This window comes from Oryctolagus cuniculus, chromosome 4, assembly GCF_964237555.1.
Source record: "Oryctolagus cuniculus chromosome 4, mOryCun1.1, whole genome shotgun sequence".
In the NCBI taxonomy this organism is placed as follows: domain Eukaryota; kingdom Metazoa; phylum Chordata; class Mammalia; order Lagomorpha; family Leporidae; genus Oryctolagus; species Oryctolagus cuniculus.
Window position 1 is genome coordinate 3,757,330 of NC_091435.1, and position 8,818 is coordinate 3,766,147.

Here is an 8,818-nt window from a genome sequence, read left to right on the forward strand (position 1 = left end):
CTAGGTGCTTCCTCCTGGTCTCCCATGGGGTGCAGGGCCCAAGCACTTGGGCCATCCTCCACTGCACTCCCGGGCCACAGCAGAGAGCTGGCCTGGAAGAGGGGCAACCAGGACAGAATCCGGTGCCCCAACCGGGACTAGAACCCGGGGTGCCGGCACTGCAGGCGAAGGATTAGCCCAGTGAACCGCGGCGCCGGCCAGATAACTTATTTTAACATAGCAAAATCCATGACATTTTTTTCTTTGCTAGTCTGTAGAAGTTGGTTTGTAAAGATTGATTTTATTTATTTGAAAGGCAGAGTGATGGGGCGGGGGACGGGGTAGGGGTGGGGGAAACAGAGATCTTCCATCTGCTGGTTCACTCCCAAACAGCTACAATGGCCAGGGCTGGGCCAGGCGCAAGCCAGGAGCTTCATCTGGGTCTCCCACGTGGGGTCAGGGGTCCAAATACTTGGGCCATCTTCTGCTTTCCCAGGTGCACCAGCAGGGAGCTGGGTGGGAAGTGGAGCAGCTGGGACTCGAACCGGCGCCTGTATGGGATGCAGGCGCTGCAGACAGTGGCTTTACCTGCTGCGCCACAGCGCCGGCCCCGAGGTTTTGACCTTGTATCCTGCAGCTCCCGTGTGTGTCGTAGGATTTTCACCAAGCTGCTGTGAGTGAGCACGGCGGTCCTCCCTCCTTTCCTACCCCAGACCTGAAGCCGCAGAGTCCAGGTGGTGAGTGAACACCCTAGGCTCTGTTCAGAATTTTAATTTTAATGTTGAATTTAATTCTTTGACGTTTCTCTGTGATATGGTTGTCTCTGGATTTCTTCTTCACTTATTTTGGTTCGGAACCGTTCAGTTGCTTGGGCCCAAGATTGATGTCTCAACATTCTGGAAAATTCCTGGGTGCCATCTTTGGACCGCTGCGCCTTCTCCAGGCTCTTGGTTACGCCCTTCAGGAATTCTGACAACAAGATTATCAGATCTTTCCACGCCACTGACCACGCCTCAGTCTCTTTTGGGGATTTTTCCATTTCTTTGCCTTCTGAGGTTGCATTCTGGACAAGTTTTCGGAAAAATGTACCTCTGTGGTTATTATTAAATGTTTTTTTTTAAAAGATTTATTTATTTAGTTGAAAATCAGAGTTAGAGAGAGACAGAGACAGAGAGAGAGAGAGGTCTTCCATCCGATGGTTTACTCCCCAAATGACCGCAATGGCCCGAGCTGGGCTGATCTAAAGCCAGGAGCCAGGAGCTTCCTCCGGGTCTCCCACGTGGGTGCAGGGGCCCAAGGACTTGGGTCATCCTCCACTGCTATCCCAGGCCACAGCAGAGAGCTGGATCGGAAGAGGAGCAGCTGGGACTCGAACCAGCACCCAGAGAGATGCCAATGCTGCAGGTGGAGGCTTAACCTACCATGCAACAGCACTGGGACCAATAAGAATTCTTTTTTTTTTTAGTCATGGACTTCTCTATGTTGTCGGAACTTTATTAACACAAGAACTTGGGAACCTGGCTGGACACGAGGTATAGACGGAGGGTTTGGCACAGATTCTCACAGTCACCCAGGGCTACTGCAGACCCAGTTCAAATCCAGCTCTCCTCCGAGGGCCTGGGGCCTCACAGACGGTGACCTTGGGCTGTGCCGGTCCTGGGTCCTGAAGAAGGACTTGCCCCGCATCCGCAGCACCAGGCTCGGTGCAGGGGCACTTGCCGGGGTCTCCTTCGCCCAGTGGGTCTGTGTGTGACCGTGCTGCACACCAAGGGGGGGGGTGCAGTCTCGGGTCAGCCCAGCTCTCTGCATGTGTCTCCCATGGGTCTCCCCGCCTGGGAGAGCCCCTCTTCCCCTCCGACCTTTGCCCCCAAGCGGCTCCATGTCTGTGCTTGAACACAGGGAGCTCTCCTCTCCCCTGGGCGGCCTCCCGGGGTCTGAGTCCCCTGGCAGGGGCGGGGCCTGTGGCCCACTCTGCGGCCTAGCTATCCCCAGGGTGTGCATCTGTGAGTGACAGGGCACCAGGACAAGAATGACCTGCCGCCTCTGTTGGTGATGGGAGGAGCTGACCAGTGACGTCCTGGCGGCTCCCTTCAGAGGCAATGAAGGGAGTGTTGGAGACGCACACCCGTGCTCAGGGGGTGCACCTGGGTGCAGCGGCCGGGGAGCAGCCTGGAGGAAGCTCCTCCCTGCGTCCTGTTCTCTCCCACCCACCCCCACTCTGCAGCTGCCCCCCCCCCCCCCCCGCATCCCTGGGCCCCTCTGCTCCTTCTCTGATCGCAGGGGCATCCGGGGTGGGACCTGTAGAGGGGGAGGGGACAAGCCCCAAGGCCCAGCCCAGGAGCCCCAGGCCACGCCCTCTGCTGCGCTCTGTCCCTAAGGGAAGCCAGCACTCCCCGTCTAGCGCGCAGGGGCACCCATGGAATTGATTTACCACCACAAAGCCTCGTAAAAGCACCCGAGCTCTGGTTACGACTCAAGTGCTGTTCCGGGTACTGCTGACTTGTGTGGCCACTTCGTGACACCTGGGGAATGCCAGCGAGAAGCCACCTCCGGCCTCCTTCCAGGCACGCCCGTCCCTTTGCTGGTCACTGCTGGGCCCTTCTCTGAAGCACTCACAGCCCACCCTGCCCCTGGAGAAGAGGGTACCTGACCCCAGGCCCCGCCTCCATGCCTCAGGGGCCTCAGGTTCCAGGCCCTGCGGCTCATGGTCATGGGCTGCTGGGAGCCCGCAGTGTAGACCGCAGATCCTGACCTGCTGTGGGTCCGTGAGCTAACTCTGGGTGACTGCTCACCTGGCTCACTCAAGGCGACACAGGAGATCCGTGGCTGGCAGCAGAGCTTGTCCTGAGCTCCCAGCCAGAGGTGTGGACAGAAGACCCCAGGGTGACGGCGAGGGGCGGGGCACACTGCAGCTCCCTGCAAACACAGTCGCATGCCACCCGACGTCCCAGCAGACAGCACAGGCAGGAGCTGCCGACCCCAAAGCCAGATGTGGCCCCTGCAGAGAGGCTGGCCCCTCCGGCCCCTTGTGGCCCCTGTGGCCCCCCTGGCCCCCATGGCCCCCCGTGGTCCCCTCTGGCTCCCTCTGGCCCCCTCTGGCCCCTGTGACCCCCTGTGGCTCCCTCTGGCTCCCGTGGCCCCCTGTGGCCCCCTCGGGCCCCCCGTGGCCCCCTGTGGCCCCCTCCGGCCCCCGTGGCCCCCTGTGGCCCCAGTGGCCCCCTGTAGCCCCCTCCGGCCCCCATGGCCCCCCGTGGCCCCCTCCGGCCCCTATGGCCCCAGTGGCCCCCTGTAGCCCCCTCCGGCCCCCGTGACCCCCATGGCCCCCCGTGACCCCTGTGGCCCCCTCCGGCCCCCGTGCCCCCCGTGGCCCCCTGTGGCCCTCTGTGGCCCCCTCTAGCCCCCGTGCCCCCCGTGGCCCCCTGTGGCCCCCTCTGGCCCCTGTGGCCCCCTGTGGCCCCAGTGGCCCCCAGTGGCTCCCTCCGGCCCCCATGGCCCCCCGTGGCCCCCCGTGGCCCCCCGTGGCCCCCTGTGGCCCCCGTGGCCCCCCGTGGCCCCCTGTGGCTCTCCCCGGCTCTTTGGCACCAGGCTGCTTCTCTGGGTTCATACCCGAGCCAGGCTGACCCAGCAGAGACTGGGAGCTGCAGAGGCCGTGGCCAGGGTCCTCCCCTGCCCGCTGGCTCACTAAACCCCTCGGCCGTCAGGAAGCCAGCGACTTGGCCACCCTGCTGCCGTCAGTGACTCTCCCGGCAGTCTGGAGGCCGGAAGCTGCTGCTAATTCTCACTCAGGTGTGAAAGACTGACAGATTGTAGAAGGGTTTTCATGAGTGCACCCACTGAGTGTGGAGACCTGTCTGTGACTGCGAGACTGACGGCTGTCATTCAGGAGAAGCAGATGAAGTCCCCTGCAACCCTGGCGTCGGCCTCCCTGTGGATGGATGCAGACGTGGTGCGCCCCTGTGTGTCCTGGGGTGGGTGGGGTCCTGGGAGCAGTTCCCCCCCCCAGGCGACCCTGCTCCCCAGCTGTCCCAATGTCCCAGGCTCCGTCACTCTCCAGCCTCCGGATTTTAAGCCAGCCTCCCTGTTCCCAGGAAACCCACCCGCACGGCAGCTGTGCGGCTCACACAGCCAGGCCTGTTTCCAAAGGGAGCTGGAAACTCTTTAGCTCAAAGGTAAGTCTATCGCTCGGGATCCTTGGCCTTTGGACAGCGTATCTAATCTCCTGGGTCTCAGTTTCCGTGTCTATAAAATGGGATGGAGGTGGCACTTTCTGTGCGGCTATTTGTGTCTGAGGGCACCGAGATAAACCTGCCGAGCCTCGAGGTCGTGGGGCGCGACCTGGGCAGGAGCAGGTGCACACAGCAGGCGCCAGGCAGACAGACTCCTGCCCATGCCCCAGAGCAACTGTGAGGGGGTGGGGGCTGCCAGGACGCGGATCCTGGGGGTGCGGGCCTGTCGGGGAGGCCCTGGGAGCCTTACTGGGGAGATAGGGTTGCAAGGCAGGAGCTGCCGGGGCTCAGCTGGGCTACGCAGCCCAAGCGTAGGCCACAGCACCCGGGGGAAGGGGCCAGGTGTGCTGGGCTCCCTCAGGCATGTGGGCGGGGCCCGGGGAGAGATGGGCGTGTGTTGGAGGCAGGGGCTTTGTGTCCTGCTGACCCCTGTGGGTGTGACAAGAAAAGGGACTTGCTCAGACATCGGGGCATTGTCCTCTCACCTGTCCTGTCTCCCCACGCAGCCGCAGACCTGCAGTCCGTTTGCTGTTGGCTGTCCTTCCTGGACGGGGTCACTCTTGGCCGGCTGCCCGCGGATGGATTCACTTCTCGGCCACAGTTGAGGCAGAGTGCGGGCCTCCGCTCGGGGCCACGCAGCTCTTCAGCGGCCGTGCACGCCGAGCCCCGTGACGGCGACTCCACGGCAAGCAGTGAGGCCGGCCGGCTCCCCGAGACAGCTTGGCTGGGCGTGGCTACCGGGGTGCAGGCAGAGCTGTCTGAAGGGCCGGGGTGGACATCATGTCACAAAAATGGCTTTGCGGGACCAGCGCTGTGGAGTAGGCATCCCATATGGGTGTTGGTTCAAGACCTGGATGCCCCACTTCTGATCCAGCTCTCTGCTGTGGCCTGGCAAAGCAGTAGAAGATGCCCAAGTGCTTGGGCCCCTGCACCCACGTGGGAGACCTGGAAGAAGCTCCTGGCTCCTGGCTTTGGATCAGCCCAGCTCGGGCTATTGTAGCCATTTAGGGAGTGAACCAGTGGATTCTCCCCCGCCCCCTGTTACTTTATCTCTAAATAAAAATAAATAATTAAAACAATTAAAAATGGCTCTGTCTTATTTGTTCAGAGGTATCCTGACTGTGGAGTGAACAGCAGCGGGTCTCCGTGCTGGTGTTTGCACTGTGCTGGGGGCCACAGCCATGCAGGGACTGGGGGAGGGGCGGGGAGGAGGAGGAGGCTTCCAGGAAAGGGGGCGTGAACAGCAGGTGCAGTGTTAAGGGCGATGCGGGGGCGCCGGGGGAATCCTGGCCACTCGGTCTCCAGCTGCCAGGGACTGGGGATGAGGAGGAAGAGGATGAGAGGCAGAGAAGAGGGGACGGCCCCGAGGGAGGGAGGGAGGACCAGTCCTGACCCCCGGAGGCCAGGCCGTGTTTAGAAAAGACTCCACAACAAGGAAACGGGCGGCATTCGGGGAGCAACCCTGCTCCAGTTTCCTGGAACGAGTGACTCACGAGCCGCACCGGTCACCACTGGAAACCAAGCATTTTGCTAAACACGGCGGAGGAACACAGGAGGTCCGGGCATGCCGCAGGTGCGATTCTAGAAGCTTCCGGTGGTAAGGGGAACAATTGTTGTATGTTCGTTGGAAAGGGCCGAGGGCCCGCAGTCACGCCCAGTCCTAGCCCAGCTGTTCCCGCCCGCCTCTTTGTCAAGTTCAGATCGCAAGTGCACGCCCTACCTGGCCTGGGGTTTAGGGCCGTTGAAGGTGTGTGTCCTGGAGGCCCAGCTCAGCCTGAGCCCACCCAGCAAGGACAGCCAAGAGCATCCTGGCTTGGGTTGAACTTCCGGGGTTTGAAGGCGAAAGGAGGGAATTGGGGGAACTCCGTCATCTGGGCAGGACCCTTCGTTACAGCGGCCCAGGTTCAGATACGGCGAATTCTCAAGCGTTTTACTTGACAGGAAGTCCTGATCCTCACGCGGAGAGTTCAGACCAAGGAGAACGTTAATGTCGACTTCTTTTCTGGAAGACGCAGCTACACGAAGCGGGAAGAGGCCCTGTGGGAGAAGAAAGCCCGGCGTTCCCAAGAGTGCAGTGTGCTCGCTGGTCTGCATGGGACAAAGCCTCCCCCCAGGGGCCGGCGCTGTGGCGCGGCGGGTTCAGCCCCTGCCTGAGACGCGGCACCCCGTGGGGACGCTGGTTCGAGTCCCGGCTGCTCCACCTCCCGCCCAGCTCCCTGCTAACGGCCTGGGACAGCACAGAAGACGGCCCAAGGGCTTTGGCCCCTTGCTACTCACATGGGAGACCCAGACGGAGGTCTGCCCGGCCCAGCCCCAGTCATCGTGGCCATTTGGGGAGAGATGCAGTGGTGGAAGAGCTCTCTCTGTCTCTCCCTTCTCTGCAACTCTGACTTCCATACAAATAAAATGTTTAGAAGGAAAGCCTCCTCCCGAGCCTCCCCCAGTGCCTCAGACTCTGCGACAGCCTCTCCCCTGCCCTCCTCTCCTCTGCCCTGCCAGGCTCCGCGTCGTCTCCCTCTTCTCCCCGTCTCCCCTCCCATACTCACCTCCTCCAGTTCCTGCAGGGCCTCTTCCCACCTTCCCCTGCCACCTGCAGCTTCTCACTGTTCACCATTCTCTTTCCTAAAGAGACTTACTTATTTATTTAAAAGATGGAGAGAGAGAGAGAGAGAGAGAGAGAGAGGTCTCCCATCTGCTGGTTCACTCCCCAAATGTCCGCAACAGCCAGGGCAGGGCCAGGCTGAAGCCAGGAGCCTGGGACTCAATCCGGGTCTCCCAAGTCCCTGGGCCGTCATCCGCCGCCTCCCAGGCACGTTAGCAGAGAGCTGGCCCAGAAGCACGGAGCGGCCGGGTCACAGGTCGGGCGCTCCGGTATGAGACGCAGTGGCTCTGCCTGCTGACCACAGTGCCCGGCCCTGCCCCCTCTTGCCATCGGTGTCCACCAGAACCCACTAGACAGTGCTGGAGAGAGAAATGCCCGGAACATCTTCCTTTTAGAGCTGCTTCTTCCTCCGCCGGGGGCGCTGAATCCTCCGTTGCCACCTGCCTGGGTTCCCAAGGAGCCTGGGGCCCCGGGGGTCTTCAGGCAGCACGGCCAGGGCCAGGGGAGGATGGAGAAGCAAAGTGGGAGGGACTGATCTGGGGGTGTCCTCCAGAGCTGTGCCAGGTGGTCCCAGGACCCACCCTTCCTCTGTCCCCCTGGGAGACCCCTGCTCGGCGCTGCTGCCCCTGCCCAGGACTGCCTGGTTCCCGCCAGGGTTCCCGAGTGGCTCCCACTGGATCCAGCAGGATAAGTGTCCCGGTCCAAACCTGTGTGGCTGAGCCTGGGGGAGACGAGGTGGAGTTGGCCACCCAGAGTCCTCGGAGCAGCCGGGGCACCTGTGCACAGGGACTCAAGGGGGAAGAAACGAGGAGCCAGGGACCAACACGTAGGGCCTGGAGGAGGAGCGAGGGTCACAGTAGAAGAGAAGGCCAGGGAACGCAAGCGCCGTGCCAGGGGCAGGCGCAGCTGTGGTCTGGGGCTGAGGTCAACCCAAGGGCCAGGCGTGAGCCTGGGAGGCCTTGGGCTACCTTGGAGCCGTTTTCGTAGACTTCTGAGTGGGCACCAGTGCTGGTTCAGGAGCCGGCTGCTCCGCTTCTGATCCAGCTCCCTGCTGTGGCCTGGGAAAGCAGCAGTGGCAGCCCCAGTCCTTGGGCCCCTGCACCTGCGTGGGAGACCTGGAAGAAGCTCCTGGCTCCTGGCTTCAGCCTGGCCCTGCCCTGACTGTTGTGACCATGTGGGGAGTGAACCAGCAGATGGGAGACCTCTCTCTCTCTCTCTCTCTCTCGATCTCTCTCTCTTTTCCTTCCTTTCTCTCTGTCTCTCTGCTTTTCATGAGTGGGGGCACAGTGGACAGAACCGTGTGGCCCACGGCTGCTCGCACAGTGCCACGCTCCCTGCTGAGCCACGCCCTGTGGGAGTTTGGGCTGGAGCGAGGATCGCTCCACGCACGACTCACTCCCTAGTGAGGCCGAGCCCAGAGGAAGGAGGGACAACCAGGCTGGGCCCCGGGACGCTCAGGGTCGGCCATTTACACGGGGGGCTGCCAACCCGGGCAAACTCCAGGCCCACGAGGGCCTGCACGGCAGCTCCTGGCCTTGAAGTTGCCCCGATGCCGCTGGTGCCGGGGAGCAGGCGCCGTGTGCAGGACGCTGGGCTCCGCAGCACAGCTGACTCCGGAACGCCCGGGCCACGGCCTGCCCGCCAGCTGCTGGCCTTGGAGTGGACGGCGCTCGGAACACAGATCGCATCCGGGCACGACAGGGCCTTGCTGGGCCAGGGACGGACGGAAGCGACTGGGGTTTTAGAGACGCAGGTGCAGCTCACGGGGGGTCCCGAGGGAAGCAGCCTGGCTACAGGGTGGGCAGCAAGGAGACCCCTCCAGGGCTGGACAGGCCCGGGGTGGGCGCGCTTGCCGGGCGACGCGGCGGTTCCGGCAGAGCCCCTGTCTGCTCGGTGTCTTGGTGCGGGTTGACGCCGGAGGCTCCGCCCTCACCGGCCCTCGCAGGACTTCCTGCTTGTTTCGGTTTTGTGTTGGTTTTTGAGTTTATTATCTTCTTACAAGGCCAACCTG

General features: G+C 62.5%; 1 long non-coding RNA gene across 1 annotated transcript; it reads right to left on the reverse strand.

Annotated features, from left to right (window-relative positions):
• Positions 1-714: 714 nt before the first annotated feature.
• Positions 715-5,472, reverse strand: LOC138849472 (uncharacterized). Its single transcript, XR_011388318.1, has 3 exons — positions 4,691-5,472; positions 2,772-2,895; positions 715-1,042 (listed from the first exon to the last, which is right to left on the reverse strand). It is a non-coding gene; the product is annotated as an uncharacterized lncRNA (long non-coding RNA).
• Positions 5,473-8,818: the final 3,346 nt, after the last annotated feature.